The sequence below is a fragment of the Natrix helvetica genome (assembly GCF_964273705.1).
Source record: "Natrix helvetica genome assembly, chromosome: 2".
NCBI lineage: Eukaryota > Metazoa > Chordata > Lepidosauria > Squamata > Natricidae > Natrix > Natrix helvetica.
Window position 1 is genome coordinate 110,569,492 of NC_138552.1, and position 13,554 is coordinate 110,583,045.

Here is a 13,554-nt window from a genome sequence, read left to right on the forward strand (position 1 = left end):
CTTGTTACCTTCAAGCTATGCTTGGGTGTCCTTGAGAAGATCTATGGAAGCAGAAGACTCCCTTGTTTGAAAGAGGAATAGTCGTATATGTTGTTAGATGAGTGGAAAACCCAGCATGTTGATTCCCTCATTATGAAGTTCTAATTCAGAACATCAGATCAGGCTGTTGTCTTGTTGACTTCAACTGAGCTCCCTGTTTTGAGCAATGAGTCAAGCAAGACAGCCTGTATACTACCCACAGACCATCTCTGCTGCATTTACTGTGTAGGTGTGGCAATGGTTGTGGCTTCTTTTCTCTTGCCCAAACTCCCTGTTTGGTGCTCCTTGGAGGGGATATTTTAAGTGACAGAACTCACTTAAACTGTTGATTGGCCACAACATTTTTGAGACAGCACCAGAAATTCAATGTGATATGATTATTTCCAGGCCTGAAAGTACCCCAGTCAAAGCAGTTTTAGCATCCATATACTTACACCCTTCTCTAGCCTGTTGTGATAGGTGAACACAATCTGATTCCTATCATGCCTCTGTTCTCAATAATTTAGCCATCACATTTTTCACCCTATTCGGGAATGATAAAGCCCAACATTATTTATTTATTCTGAAGCTGTCCTTAGATAATATAGGAAAAAAAACAGGGTAAATATTTTAACAACAGCATACTTATGGACAACTTAAGGCTGGTTCGCTCATGATCCAGTCATGAGATGAAGGAAACATTATAGGGAAAAAATGCTGCATGGTGCAAATGGGGACATGACTACAAGACAGAAGTTTGGAGAGCTGCCACATTTTGTAATGTCAAGCATTACAATGTATCATTTTGCACTGATACGCTAAAAGGATAGTAAGTGGCCATTCAGATTTTAGAGAATCTACTTCTTTTGTCTCTGTATTTTTTTAAATTGTCCATGTAATGAGCAGGCTATATAACTAAACTGCCAGTGTAAAGTTCATCTTTTCCCCACCCTGCCAATGTGGATAGTGGAGCAAAGGTGGTATTCAGACGGTTCTGACCGGTTCTGGTGAACCGGTAGTGGACATTTTGGGTAGTTTGGAGAACCGGCAATACCACCTCTGGCTGGCCCCACCCCCATCTGTTTGCTGCGTCCTGAGTCCCAGCTGATTGGCTGGGTCTTCTTTTGTTGGCCTGCACAGGAGAACAGAACTGGCAAGCAGGTTAGTGGGGGTGGGGGTGGGAATGGAGATTTTGCAGAATCCTTCCCCCAGGAGTGGGGTGGGAATGGAGATTTTGCAATATCCTTCCCCTGCCACACCCACCAAGCCACGCCACGCCCACAGAACCAGTAGTAAAATTTTTTGAATCCCACCCCTTGACTGGAGAGCCAGTTTAATCTAGTGGTTGAGGCATGAGGCTAAAAATGGAGAGGTTGTGAGTTCCAGTCTTGCCTTAGGTACACCCCAGCTGGGTGACTTTGAGTCAGACACTCTCTCTCAGCCCTCAGCATGCAATGGGAAACTACTGCCAAAAATGTTGCTAAGTAAACTGCAAGGGCTTGTCCAAGCAGTGGCCAAGAGTCAAGATGAACTTGAAGGAACCCACACAAAAAACAAAAAGCAATCAAAATTTAAAGCAGCCAATATTCTATCTTTTACTTTCTGGAATCAGCCTTTCTGCAGGTTTTGAAACTGCTAGCAATGTCAGTGCAAATATTTGTCATGGAACAATTTTCAGGTTACTCTATTATCTGAATGCCACTACTTAACACCATCTATTGACTACTCTAGTTTTAAATAACCTTGAAAAATACATTAACAAAGAAAAGACAGGAAAATAGATTGGCAAGTCCTATAATTGAAGCACGAATGCCTAAAATGCCTTTTGAAAAACTGTAATACCTTTATTGCATTATTACAAATTTATTTATTTTTTAAACAAAGTTTAAATTTTCAAAATAAACTTTGAAAAGGTGTTATGGCACAGAACTAGAGGGAGGCAATAAAATGATATGGATAGACATGGATTTAAACTGTCTTGTAAATTCCTTTAATTTTCCTTCACAATTTCCTTTCTGTAGTCAAATTCACACTAGAGAACCGAGTCCTTCCCTTATTAACATTTTTTTTCATACTATGGTTATCAAAAACGAACTTTCACTTCTTTGCTTCTAACAAGCTTAAGCAAATAAAGTTGGTCTTTCTCACCTCCAACCTGGCAAATCGATGCATGTCCTTTGTACTCTCCTCATCAGCAAAAATCTCACGTGGGCAGCTATTCTCTGCATGAAACCGAAATGATGAGGTGAGGCCTTGAAGAGACATAGATAAATCAGAAATGTTTTTTCTTCTCTAGACTGGACAATTCTTTTTACACATACCACACACAGGCACGCACACACACAAAGAGAGAGAGCTTTGTGGAACTAGTGAGATAGTTGAACGTCCCTACCTGGGGTGAGTTGAAAGGCAAAAATGTGTCGGCTCTCAAAGAAAAAGATTGAGAGGGAGAGAAGCATCCCCATTATAGAAAATATGAACAAAAGCCAGCCCTGAAGGGTAAGAACAGTGTTGTGAAATAGCCTGATATCAGAATGATTATATGAATGTGTTAAGTTTCCAAAGAAAAAAACTGACTTTTTGTGGTAAAAGCAAAACGGTTTTTGGAGTTCCAAACAAACACCTCCCCTTCCTCCCATTGCATGATTAGAATAGCAGAAGCTTGAACTACGCCATTCTGTGAGAGAATCAATTACTCTGAAAGCCTTTTAGAGCATAAAGCATCATTTAAAACAAAACAAAACACTTTCCTTAAAAAAATGCCAAAAGGGGAAAGTGGGGGATAAGAGAACGATAGTAATAAAGAGAGACAAAACTCCTTCCACATTCCTCCCTCCTCTCACTTTGCCTCAAATATGCCTTTTCCACAAATAAAATATATCACTATCCGAAACTTACCTTTATGAAAGGATTTCCTTCCATGGGAAACATGAAGGAAATGGATTTCCAAGGAAGACATGGTAAATTGAACCATCTGAGCAGAGGACTTGAAATCACCAACAAAGGCTTCAGACAGTTTTTCCTTGAAACTGGAACTTTGCAGGTAGGAAGGAAGGATAGAAGAGAGTTTAGACAGAAGGAAAGATAGTAGAGAGTTTAGAAGAAAGTAAATATACCAGCTAAAGGAGAAGAACACTTGAATGTGACATACTGATACAGAATGGAGCAAAATATTTTAATAATGGATATATTGAAGGACATTTTTGAGTGATAGGCTCAGAAGTTAATTTTAAGAGGGTCTGCTTCTAAAGATGGACTATGTTTAAAACTTGTTATGGAAAAGAAATATGTTTTACCAGACAGGACAGTCTGATCTAAAAGTGGATCTGAAAATGACAAGCTATAATAATGAAATGGAAAAAGATGTTAAATTAGATATGCAAAAGAAAACTAGCTGGCATCTTAATAATTATAAGATAATTGATAATTTTTCTATACTGGATATACCAAAGAGGCTTGCTAGTTTTGAATAATTATTTTGAGAGGGGACATTGGAAAAAATTGAGCTCTACGACATTACAATCTTAACTAAAATGAAGATTATTAAAAGCAAAAGGAAGGAATATAAAATATGATAAAGTTTTTTTTATTAAGGTGAAAACAGATACATTGTTACCTCTAATAATCCTGAATGCACTTTAGCTGACATCAGGACTGAAATGGTGACGCATTAAGGATTTGTTTATAGAGAAGAATTGGGATAAGAGTAAAGGTAAAGGTTCCCCTCACACATATGTGCTAGTCGTTCCTGACTCTAGGGGGCGGTGCTCATCTCCATTTCAAAGCTGAAGAGCCAGCGCTGTCCAAAGACCTCTCCATGGTCATGTGGTCGGCATAACTAATCGCCAAAGGCATTCAGAACGCTGTTACCTTCCGACCAAAGGTGGTCCCTATTTTTCTACTTGCATTTTCACATGCTTTTGAACTGCTAGGTTGGTAGAAGCTGGGACAAGTAATGGGAGCTCAATCTGTGTTATGGCACTAGGATTCGAACCACTGAGCTGCTGATCTTTCTGATCGACAAGCTCAGCATCTTAGCCACTGAGCCACCATGTCCCTTGGGATAAGAGTAGAAGAGATCATTTGTTGCATTTTAAGAGAAGATCATAAGTTACAAAAGAACACAGAACCCAGGTTTAGAAAAAGCCTGGCATGTAAGTGGTACTGGACAAAGAAGGAAAAAGGAAATGGTAAGTTAATGAACCAGAACCCTATCTTCATTTCACGCTATAAGGAAATGATTGTGCTGCCAGCAAAAAAACAAGGGTTCAGTTCTGACCTTGTGGATTGCAGTGCCTGGAAGTAGCTGTTTCTGAGCCCTTTGAGGTAGTCCAGGTCAAGAAATAGGCACTGCAAAGATTCTAGGAATACTGTATGGCATTAGTGTCAACGGATGTATTAGCAGAACCTTGCAAACTTGTCCAAAACCTTTTTAAAGAACAACATGGAGCAGAGGAAGTAGATGAACTTTTTGCTAGTCAGCTAACTAAGGTATGTAGGAAGCACACCACAATAATAATGGGGGATTTTAACTACCCTGACATCAACTGGGAAACAAACTGTCAAGCATGCCTCCTTCAATATCCAAGAAAGGAAAACCTCAACTCCATTTTAATAGAGATAAAGTACTTTTATTAGATATGAAGTGAAAACAGCAAAAAGAAAGCAAGATCTGAGCCGGAAAGGCGGGAACATATACATATCAAACGTTTACCCAGCACCCTCTCCCCAATTCCCCAACCCATTGTCCAATCTGCAACTCCCTAAGGTGTCATGGGTGCATCTTTAAACAGCCTCATCAAGTTGGTATGCGAAACGGTTGGCCTTGACCAAGTCCAAACATTAGGCACCGGCATGCGCAGAAGATGGTGAGAACAAGACTCCTGCAGTACAATATAATTCCCTTCCCCAATACTATGCCCCCCACCCCCTGTTCCTATGGCAGCCGATAGAAAGCAAGCGTAGCAAGCAAAACAGAGGCTGACACAAACTCTGCACCAAGTGGAAGATCCAACAGGCTCCTAATGAACCTAGCAGACAACTTTGTTTCCCAAAAAGTAGAGAAGGGAACAAGGGGATCGGCCATATTACACTTAATTCTCACTAACAGAGAGGAAATGATAGAAAGTGTTGAAGCCACAGGAACCCTGGGGGCAAGTGATCATGCAATATTGGAATTCAACATTATGCAAACACAAGTAGTAGAACAAAGTCAAACTAGAGTCTTGGATTTTAAAAGAGCTAATTTCAATAAACTTAGAGAGAGCTTGGGAAGAATTCCATGGATGAGAATCTTCAAGGGGAAAACAACTCCAGAAGCTTGGGAAATTTTGAAAAATGAGATTACAAAAGCCCAGTCTAGCACAATACCAATGAAGAAGAAAAATAACAGCTCCCAAAAGAAACCAGCATGGCTGCATAAAGAACTCTCTGACAAATTGAAAGACAAAAAGTTAAGTATAAAAAGTGGAAAGAGGGGGACATAACCAAGGCAGAATATCAGCAAATTGCCCGAGACTGTAAAGACTAAGTAAGGAAAGCTAAGGCTCGCAATGAAGAAAAGCTTGCCCAAAAGTAAAAAATAACAAAAAAACTTCTTCCAACATGTTAAAAACAAGAAAAAGGTTAAGGAAACAATTGGTCCATTGCTGGGAGAAAGTGGCATGAAGGTGACAAGCAACAGGGAGAAAGCAGAACTATTTAACTCATTTTTTGCATCTGTCTTTACACAAAGGGATAAAACAGTCCAACCTATGAAAAACAGCACCACAAAAATCAGATTAGGAACAGAAGTTGAAATAGGGAAGAAAATGGTAAGTGAGCACCTGTCTCCCCTAGATGAGTTCAAATCACCAGGACCGGATGGATCATACCCCAGGGTTCTGAAGGAACTGGCAGATGAGATCTCAGAACCACTGAACTATAGATTTCAGAGATCCTGGAGCACCGGGGAACTGCCAGAGGACTGGAAAAGAGCTGATGTGGTTCCCATCTTCAAAAAAGGAAAAAATAGATCCAGGAAACTATAGACCTAACAGCCTGACCTCAATACCAGGAAACATTCTGGAAAAGATAATCAAGCAACAAATCAGTGAAACCTAAAAGTAAACAAAGTAATAGTCAAAAGCCAACATGGGTTTGTCAAAAACAGATCATGCCAAACTAATCTTATTGCATTCTTTGACAAAGTGACAAAATTAGTGGACCAGAGGAAAGTCGTCGATATAGTTTACTTGGACTTCAGTAAGGCATTTGATAAGGTAGACCATAACCTGCTACTAGATAAAGTAGAAGAATTTGGGTTGGACAGCATCACCACCAGATGGATTCGTAACTGGCTGACCAACCATGCTCAACGTGTAGTCCTCAATGGAACAGCATCTACATGGAGAGAAGTATGCAGTGGAGCATCCCAAGGCTCTGTTTTAGGCCCAGTACTCTTCAACATCTTCATCAATGATTTGGATGAGGGAATAAATGGGGAACTCATCAAATTTGCAGATGACACCAAGCTGGCAAGAATAGCCAACACTCCAGAAGATAGGCTAAAGATACAGAAGGATCTTGACAAACTTGAACATTGGGCACTAATAAAATGAAATGCAATGGTGAAAAGAGTAAGGTTCTACATTTAGGCAACAAAAACAAAATGCACAGGTACAGTATAGGTGGTACCTTGCTCAATAGTAGTAACTGTGAGAGGCATCTTGGAGTCTAGTGGACAACCATTTAAATATGAGCCAGCAGTGTGCAGCAGCTGCCCAAAAAAGCCAACACAGTTCTAGGCTACATAAACAGAGGGATAGAATCAAGATCACGTGAAGTGTTAATACCACTTTATAATGCCTTGGTAAGGCCACACTTACCAAGTTTTGGTCGTCACAATGTAGAAAAGATGTGGAGACTCTGGAAAGAGTGCAGAGAAGAGTAACAAAGATGATTAGGCACTGGAGACTAAAACTTATGAAGAACGGTTGCATGAACTGCATATGTCTAGTTTAATGAAAAGAAGGACTAGGGGAGACATGATAGCAGTGTTCCAATATCTCAGGGGTTGCCACAAAGAAGAGGGAGTGAAACTATTCTCCAAAGCACCTGAGGGCAGAACAAGAAGCAATGGGTGGAAACTGATCAAGAAGAGAAGGAACTTAGAACTGAGGAGAAATTTCCTGACAGTTAGAACAATTAATCAGTGGAACAGCTTGCCTCCAGAAGTTGTGAATGCTCCAACACTGGAAGTCTTTAAGAAGATGTTGGATAGTCATTTGTCTGGAACGGTATAGGGTTTCCTGCCTAGGCAGGGGGTTGGACTAGAAGACCTCCAAGGTCCCTTCCAACTCTGCTATTGTATTGTATTGTATTGTATTGTATTGTATTGTATTAAAAGACACAATGTTTTTTTTAAAAAGTTTTTTATTAAATAAACATTAAAAACATTGGACATAGCATGACATTTCTGGCATAAATGTTTCCATATAGTGATTAGATCTTACAACAATTGCATTTTATATCCATTACATAGATGTATGTAGTCAGTCAGTTTCCGTTGATCCTTTCTCAGAACTGTTCTGCGTCTTCCTCATACTTATTTTTTCCCCAGAGTTAAGCGACGGTTTCATCTCTCCCACTCCCTATTCAAGACTGAAGCTAAATTCCTTGATGCTGATGCCTGCCATGGAGAGAGAACATGTGGGCAAAATGGGCACACTTCCCTCCTAGCAAGCATGACATGACCATGGTACTTGACAGAAAGAGCCCCGAGTGTTGCATTGATTGCGAATAGCACAATCTGCATAGGATGTTTGGAATGGGGAAATTAAGAGGTAGAATTAGAACGTACACCACCTTAAACCTCTGAATGAAAGGCAGGGAATAAATGTAGCTAACGACATAGATAAACGTAGTCAAGCAAGTAACAAATGGAGAAAGGTGGATTTGATTTATATCAAGTCGATTTAAATCACGATTTAAATCATGACTTAAAGTAAAAAGGCTCGATTTAAATCAACTCAATTGAAAGAATAGTTTTTAAAGAGCAACTGTAATCTCTAGTCCCTCAGTGGCTCCTTCTCTGACTTGCTGTTGACTCACCAACAGTCCCATTCACTTTAATGGGACGGCTCGTGATGCGGCAGTGACACAACAAGGTGAGGGACGTGGCAGGCAACAGGTGAGTGGATGCCCGCTAACAGGCGCTGCCATGATGGATCAGAAATGACCGCTGCTCTTTAATATTATATTTATAAGCTGCTTAGAAGGTTTCACTGTCATTTTTACTGCTTGCCCTTCCTCCTCCCACTTAGAGCCTGGTGGTACAGATGCATTTCTCTTCAAACAATCATACAGTTTGTAACGTATGTAGATTTGCAAAACAAGGGGATAAAGAAATATTCCTGAACTTTGTTTTATGATTTATCTCATGGTTACTGTGAAATTGTGTGAATGCATCAATACAGTGCATGTCACCTCAGCTTGCAGAGGTTGGATTCATTGAATGAGTTTACCAAAAACGTAAATATTGCAGAATATACAGCCTGATGCTACATTAGCTAAGCTCCATTTCATGCTGAATAAACAAAATTATTAATGTATCTTAAATAGAAAATGATCTTTAGATAGATTTCAACCCCAAAAGCATTTTATTAAAATAATTTTGATTTTAAAAAATCCAATTTAAATAAAACAATTGATTTAAATAAAAAAATCCAATTTAAATTTAAAAAAGCAATTTGTTTTTATTAAAAAAAACAATTTTTATCCATCTTGAAATGAGACCACATGAAACCTCTTATTGGCAGAAACAGTGGAAAATCTGTAATGCGTGTGGCTGCTTTCAAAAATTATTAAACTTGCATATAGAAAGATCCCAGGTAAGATCTGACAAGTGCTTTGGAAAGTGCCAGTCAGGCCTCATGGTGCAAGCTTCCAGAAATATCTGCTCTGTCCTGCAGCGTATGCCAAAAAGGCCATGGATGGTAGTGTCTGGCAACCTAGTGGGAGGGCCCTGCTTGCAATAGCCTAAAATGGCCAGTACGAACGGGATGGATCCCAAACCCTGGCTGTGTCATCAATCAAATGGCCAAAGAAGTATGCTGATCATTTCAGCAGCAAAGACTAAGTCACTTTACAACTGGAACATGTCAAAAAATGAAACAGTGATTTTGTGCCACAGCTCTAGGCAAATGAGGAAGTGTGCTAAAAGATCAGATGTTGTAAGATTTATGCTAATCAGCACACATGTGCTACAAACTTCCTATTGTGCTGCAATTGCACAGGAGAATGGAAAGTTGTACCATTGTTTCAGCTTGCTTTTCTTTTGTGCAATTGTATACATGTGTTGATTTTTTTGAAAGCTGGTATAATATTATTGCTGTTCCACTTTGTTTTGTTTTAAGCTCCATGGTTGCATGTACATTTGAGCAGCTGAGTTGAAATTTGCTTTCTATTCTTAAAATATAGAGTGTCTGCTGAATAAAAGTCCAGCATAATTTAAATATCACAGCTTAGCTTCTTTTCCATTCCTATGATTAGAAGGAACAGATGTTATATTCAGCTCTTACATTCTTCATGCAATTCACCTGAATATGCAAAAACTATACAGAGAAGGCCAATGGATACAGATTTTCTTAAGGAACTTGTTTCCCAATTCAACCATTCATTATGTAGATTTAGGGAGGAGGGAGAGTCTCTCCTCTGCAGAGGCCTGGGTAGCATTCTTATTAGCACTTAGCTATAGCAATAGCACTTAGACTTATATACCACTTTACAATTTTTACAGCCCTCTCTAAGCAGTTTACAGTCAGCCTATTGCCCCCAACAATCTGGGTCATTTTGCCCACCTTGGAAGGATGGAAGGTTGAGTCAACCTTGAGCCTGGTGAGATTTGAACTGCCAAATTTCAGACAGCCAGCAGTCAGCAGAAGTAGCCTCCGGTACTGAACTCTAACCACTGCACCACATGGCAAATGCATCTTCCATTCAAATCTGTGCCTGAAGCTATGTTTACAGACCCCCCCCCCCCTTGCACAGGCTCTTTCAGGAAGCCATTGGTTCTATACCAGGTGTAAGAAGCTTTCTGCAAAGGTTGTGACTCCCCATTATTCTAAACCAGTATATTTCAAATTTGGCAATTTTATGTATGAGCATTCACTCTTACATTTCTCAACCAGCAATTCTGGGAGTGCAAACCACCTATTTTAAATTTGCCATGTTTGAAAAACACTGTTCTGCACCATACCAAGATAATGTCAAGGTGACCTGGAATGTCAGGGTGCGGCAAAGGCAGAGATAGTGAAATTGAAACACTGGCACTTTACATTTGGAGCCCTCTGCAATGAGCAAAAAGACTGAGAGGGAGAGGAAGTGGTTGATGTTACAACCAGAAGTCTTGAAGAAAGGAGAAACATTTTTTAAAAAACTGAAGTTCCAAGGGTGAATTGGGACTTCTTTTTTTCTTTATTTGCAATGTTTTATCATAGTTTTGCATAGTTTTGTTGTGTTGAGTTAAGGTGTGTATAGCAGCAAAAGCATGGGGAAATCTTACCATGGTTTGTTAAGCAGTATTTTCAATTGCCTTGAGAAGGGAACCCCTGCCCCCCCAATACAGAAATAATAAATGGTAATTGCATTGAAGCATGGAAAGCTTTTTTCCTTGATTCCAAGTTACTAACTTTCATCTAGACCCAACATCTTGCAAGTTTGAGCTAATACTGAGCTACACCTACATGAATAGCTGGCTCTTGCATAATTTTGCCTGCAAGTTTAGCTAGAAAATATTAGATGTGGAACTATACTGATGTTGAAGTTTTCAGTAGCTATCCATGGCCCACCATCTGATAAAGGATGAATTAATGGTCACCAGGGAGCTGCAGCCCATCAAAACTTTCCTCACAGGCTTTCCTCATAGGTCAGCTACAAACAACTGAATATATAATCTAATGGGATTGAGATTCATTTATATTCACATGCTAAATTCCCCTCTCACCTCTGAGATTTCTTGATTCTTCAAGTTTTGTTCCTAAATGTTTTCCTTAGCTTTCACAAATCTCTGCCTTTCTTACATTAAAAATGTAAAAAACATGCTGAGACAGCAAAAACAATTCAATAATATTTGTCCTCTTTGTCCAGTTATGAATATCTTAAGAGATGGATGCGGATTTTGAAACTAGAACATAGAAGATAAACAGGATTAAATTAATTCAACTCTTATGATTGGTTTTGATTTATTTGATTTATATCCTGCCCTTGTATTTTATATCTTACTCTGAGGTAAGATGGGTGGCTAATCAATTTTACAGATAAATAAAATATTGTACAATTCAAGGTGCCCCACTTAATACTTGTTCATCCTCTTGTTTCCTCCATAAAGTACAAGTTGGGTTGGGCTGGGCTGAGGGAGAGTAATTGTCTCAAAGTCACCCAGCTGTGTTTCATGCCTAAGGCAGGACTAGAAGTCACAGTATCCTGCTTTCTAATCTGGCATTCTAACCACTGTACCACACTATCATTTTAGACTGGATTGTGGGATTCACTTCCGTTGGCATTCAAAATAACATTGCTACCTTCTTCTGGAAATTCTAGCATTTTCAAACCTTCCAAAAACTGTTTCAATGCATTCCTTTCTGGCAGCTTGAAATCTTCCCAAGAAATGTCTCAATATGTTCTCTGAAATGTCTGAATTCCTAGCTCATTCCTCCATGAATAGCTTCCAATTTTCCATTGAAGTTTTTGTTTTAGTCAGGGAGGATCTAATGCTCAAGTAATCCAAAACTATTCCTCAGGGGAGAGATGTTCATAGAGGAAGGGCATTCTTGGGGCATAAACAAATGATGTGTCACTCCTGATGGCATTATGAATACAGCAGAAATCCCACTGCATTCCTTAACAGGTACTTGTAAGGCAATGCTCATAATGAAAGATTTCTTGTAATATTGTCGTTTAATCCTAGCCATTTTTAAAAGTCCTCTTTTTGTAAGTCATTGGCAAACGGTTGCCCATCTTTACACTTTAACCTGTTGCATTTGATATTTGTAGACATGTTTTAATCTTTCTGTTTCTTTCCCTTCTTTGAGCTTTGGAGAGATAACAAGATATCAATAAAATCTGGGCATTGTTTGCTGGCTTTAGTGAGGGAAGGCTAGTCCATGGACACGAGAAGAAATAGAGCTGCTAGGCATGCATTTCTTGTGGTCTGCTGCCCTCTGCTGTTTCTATATATAAGGTGGGAAGGATATTTTAAAATTTGATTGAAGACCAGCTGGGTTAAATGAGTCTTCTTTTTGGAGGGGTTCCAAATAGAAGTCTCCCAACGTTAGCAACAAGAGACATTGTGCAGCTTTTTCTTTTTTAAATGATTTTATCCAGGAAACAAATAGGGGGGAAAACAGTATTGGGAAATACTGAATAGTGGAATTTAACAGACATAAATAAGATAAAACAGTGATTTAAAAAATACAATAAAATACAGTAGATAATAGATAAATTGTAGGTGTGGGGGGGATACCCATCTCAGGCTTGTCTCTGAGCAACAAACAGCAGTTAAAAACATAAAATACAGCAGCTAAATAAAAATCATCACAACCATTAACAGTTACATCCCCTAGGCAAGGGGACCCCACCCCCTGCCATCGCCTTAACACAGATATGAATGAGGTTAGATGATTGCTTAGAATGGCTGATTTAGCCCTCTACTTGTCTGAGTGAAAGCCTCCAGTCACAGAGATGGTCTACACTTGTTATCTCTCAGTTGAGCTACAGTACTTCTGAACACAGATCCATCACCTTTCCGAAAGAGTGCTAAACCCATGTCCCAAAGGGGCAGACCATCTCCCCCTGCCCATCACCAGTGAACAGGGGAGAATAGGAAGGAGATTGATAATGAATAAGCACTGCAAGAAAATGACAGTGGTGGCAGAGAGTAGTGGTGGCCAGCATCTCAAACAGTAAAAAGAGTATAGTCACATGAAGGCTAAAGCTGAAGAAATTCTGCAATGCATTCATTGATGACAGACGCATCAACATACAGCTGGCAAAGTCCACCTGTTTTTCCCAATCCTAGTTTTTAAATAAAGAACTAACAGTAGGCTAGTCTCTGAGAATAATAAAGATTGATTTAATATAGGTCTAGCGTTCTTTCTAAAGAATGCTAAGTCCATACACATAAGGAGTGCAAGAATGACCTGAGAAGCACTTCAGAAAACACCACTGTTACTTAGGTAGAACTATTGTAACCAGGATCAAAGTACTGTTTCCTCCCTTATCCTGACAGGCTTACCCTGTTTCAAGGTGTGAAAAAATCCATTGGTCTTTGTAGGCCATTGCCTTGGAAGGAAACCATGGGGCTGCAGTGATTTGAAAGAGAGTTAAGAGAAACAAGATAGGAATCAGCATTGGGGGACACAAATTTCATTTGGTTTGGGATCAATTCAAGGACATGTAGGAAGTGCTTCAGCTCAAGAATGTTCAACTCAAGAATAAATTCCATATTCATAGTCGCCAGTCAAGAGGCAATGTTGATTGACAGATGGTCAGGTCATT